This window comes from Sitodiplosis mosellana, unplaced genomic scaffold (assembly GCF_009176505.1).
Source record: "Sitodiplosis mosellana isolate CC-2019 unplaced genomic scaffold, AAFC_SMos_1.0 Smas_scaffold_5965, whole genome shotgun sequence".
Taxonomy (NCBI): domain Eukaryota; kingdom Metazoa; phylum Arthropoda; class Insecta; order Diptera; family Cecidomyiidae; genus Sitodiplosis; species Sitodiplosis mosellana.
In genome coordinates, this window is record NW_022601207.1 from 1 (window position 1) to 3,908 (window position 3,908).

At 34.4% G+C, this 3,908-nt stretch overlaps 1 long non-coding RNA gene across 1 annotated transcript; it reads left to right on the forward strand.

Moving 5' to 3' along the window:
- The first annotated feature begins 1,378 nt into the window (after positions 1–1,378).
- On the forward strand, positions 1,379–2,659 carry LOC129573153 (uncharacterized). Its single transcript, XR_008688564.1, has 3 exons — positions 1,379–1,585; positions 1,737–2,336; positions 2,398–2,659. It is a non-coding gene; the product is annotated as an uncharacterized LOC129573153 (long non-coding RNA).
- Positions 2,660–3,908: the final 1,249 nt, after the last annotated feature.

Genomic DNA, 3,908 nt, shown 5'->3' on the forward strand with positions numbered 1-3,908 from the left:
GACCCATCAGACAGGATTGAGATAAGTCTCAATCGATTTTCCGTCAAAAATTACGTGGAAATAGAATCATGACAGCCCATTATAGGTGGGTTTTCTATGCCACAAATGTGATTTTGTATGCAGATTTCGACCATTCGTTTGTTCTATGAAGAAAAGTCAGTTTCGGACCAAATTTATAGGTAAACCGATGTGGAAAAGGTCGTTTTTCATGTATTTTGACGAAAAAATAGCAGTTTTTTCAAATCAAAATGTCGTAAGAGGCCATTTTCGACCATTTTTCCCACAAAAACGCTGAAAAATGACATATGATTCACCTGCCGAGGCCAAATACAAAAAATTGGATGGTTGTACACGGAATTTTATTTTCCCATCTGAAGCGGCGTAACATGGGCTATCTTTTGACGCCAAAAAAAACATGCCAAAAAACACCACTATTTTGAGATATTTAATATTTTATACTTTGAACCCATTTTTTAGGTTCCAATGGGGCCATAGAGGATAGGTTACTAGGCGGATTTTGTAGCCCCATCGATTCCCTTTCCAACGGTACCATAGGTTTGGCAATGTGTCAACTACTTCACAGTTAGTTTTTAGTTACCGCAAACCCTTTTTTTCGATTTTTTCAATTTTTCGCAAAATTTACACTGGGTGAACTCAGAAATGTGGGCCACTTACAGGCCTGAGATTTTGGTTTTCTCTTTTTCTATCGAAAACCAGGCTCCAAGCCAATTTTCAGCCAATTCGGCGACCTCACATTACAACTCTTCCCTGATTTCGTGTGGAATGGCCGATAGATGATGATATTTCAGTAAAAAGAATATAGGTTTACTTTACATTCAAGGTTTTTAAACTTTTACGTACAATTTAAGTTAGAATGTAAGCAAAACATCTTTTGTTATGAGTAATGCGCACAGACGTCCTCGTTTCAGTAGGACAGTCCTCGTTTTTGAGAACGATCCTCGCGTCCTCCGCGATTTTCAAAATCAGTCAAAATGTCCTCGTTTTTAACGAATGAAAAAAATATTAAAATTTCACCTTAAAAACGGTAAAATACGAAAATCATTCTTCAAAATGAACATCTAAATTCGGATAACACACTTTTTCGCTTAATCAGCTACTTTCTCGACCTTTATATTTGCGACTTAGATCTCATTTTTGGCTATTAAAGTATTATTTATTTGACAACAAATGTAAACATTTTCTCATGTTCTTTGTTCCATTTGCAATAGCATAGGCAGTGAAAACAGTATTTATTGTCGGTTGCATTTTCTTTATTCTGCTATACACACTAAGAAACAAAAATAAACTATCATTCGATAATCAAGACAATCGAAACGTTGTCGTTTAAAAATATTAATCTCTGTTTCGATCGCTTTGAAAAACTGGCGAAAGTTCTTTCTAGAAAGTGAGTAGTAAGCGATAATGAATATGAATCACTACGGATTATAAAGTCGCTATTGATTGGGTTTGCTTGGTAACGCAATTCTCGCAAAATTCACTTTTGAAAATTGCTACTGAAAACAGCTGGTCGAAATGCATCACGATGAAATGAAACGATTGTTCATCCAAATAAACAATTTTATTGGTAAGTTTAACGAAAACGACATGATTTGTTTATGTCTACAGTTTGTTTTTATGCATTTACGTTCCGAGAAAATATCAGTAATAATTTTAATTATCGATGGGCGCAAAATGACGAATGGTTTCAATAAATGTGTTCACATTTTGCAAATCAGTATTGATTCGACGTTGAACTTGTTAACTCGAACGACATGCCAGACAGAAAAATATCATTCAACATGTTGTGACAGCATTAGATGCTCTTGAAATAATGACTCAATTGAAATTAGTTGTTGAAGGTCGATTGAAAGATAAATTTCGTTCATCTGCATTTCGTGATGAGATGGAAATGATAAGAGAATTTCTTCTCGATTTTGAAGAAAAAGCGCAAAAACGTCCAAATGGAGATTGATGAAGAGGACTTAAATGACATTTTTGAAGAATTTTACAGCGATTGCATCGAATATTTATCGTTATGGATTGAACCATTGCTCCCAATAAAAATGTGGTCGTGAGCTTCTTTGCGAAAGGTACTCGAATGGGAAGACGTTCAGCCGTGCGTGGATGAATTGATGAAAAAGAAGTTGTTCGGTGAATCTGATGATCTTAAGGTCCACGCAACGTCAAATTGATGATTGAAAAATTATTGCCGAATTGGGAAAACACGAAAACCACTCCCGAAAACCGACGGATTGAAGTTCTACAATTGCTTCGTAGCAAAAATGTTTCTTTCAACAAGTTTTTCAAAGTGGTTGAATACGCCATGGTCATGCCCGGTAATTTGAAAATATTATTTGTTAAAATGTCTGTTTTATTTATTATTCGTGAATTTTGTAGGAACGAGTGCAGTGTGTGAACGATTATTTTCATTGATAAAGAATTACTGGACTGACAAGAAAAGTCAGCTGACCATGGATACTTTGAACTGCTGGCTAGCAATCAAACACAATTGCGGAATGACTTGCTCGGAGTTCCATAAATACATATTGACACAACCAGAATTGCTACAGAAAGTCAAATCAAGAGAAAAATATTAAAATGAATAACATAAAGTATAAGTTTGAACTGTATTTTTCTTTTTTTGTCATTAAATATCATTCTAAATTAAAAGTTCGAAATCTCCCTCTTTTTTTCCTCCAAAAAAAATGTCCTCGTTTTTTGCGAAGAATATCTGTGCACATTAGTTATGAGGAAACGTTTTCTTTTTCAACAAATACATTGAAATAAAATTTTGAAATGTTTTTGGGACGACTTTGTAATTATTTTAGTACGATTTTGTTATTTTTGGGTCGTTTTTGTTTTTTCTTAGGACGATTTTGGTGTGGGTTTTGGGACGATTTTGTAATTATTTTAGTATCATTTTGTTATTTTTTGGGTCGATTTTGGTACTCTTTGGTACGGATTTGATTTCATCCATTTTATCACTCCCACTCGATTTATTTCATCAAAATAATAGGGGCCCAGGAACAACCTAGCACCCGCCAACCCACCTTTTTTTCGTATCCAATCGGTATTGAATAAATAGTCTTACCTCCGTAAGAAGAACTTTTCCGCACCGTTTTCATAGCGTTCAGCTTTTATTCAGATTTTTCCTAGGAAATTCATAAGAATTTCCCCACACGAATTTCGAACTGGCGAAGCTGTCAATGGAATGTGTGACTGTGTGCGCTTTTTATATGGTTGACATCACATCACATCGCATCGCACATCGACTAATGTTCAATTCAAAGAACATTTAATTTTTTTCCTCGATTGAACATGTGCTGTGTAATTTTTCGTTTCATGAATTGTTTTTGTATGAAGATTTTGAGCAGTTTTTCAGAAACTAAACCAAAATTCGTTTTAAATTTAATGTTTTTATCTCTTTATTGAATGAGAATGCAAAAAAATATTGATTTGGAAAAATTGGAACAAAATGTGACGAGTTGAAAAAAATACCATTTAAAATAACGACATTTTTCTTGACCAAAATTATAACGCGTCTTTTTTACATTGTATTTATATGGCAGCCCTTTGAATCCATAGAACAACATGAATGAACGAAGGAGTGATTTGAAACTCTCATACAAAAGCGCGATTTTTAGCAAAATTAAGAACAAAAAAATGCAAGAAATTTTGAATTATTATACCGATTTGATACGAAAAAAGTAGGTTAGCGGGTGCTAGGTATTTCCTGGGCCCCTATTAATTTGATAAAATCCACCTGGGGAGCCTATTTTGGGTACCTCCCGAACAAAAGTTCAATTTTTCAAGGAATTTTGAAGTAACATACCAATTTAATACCAAAAAGGTGGGTTGGCGGGTGCTAAGTTGTTCGTGGGCCCCTATTATTTTGATGAAATAAATCG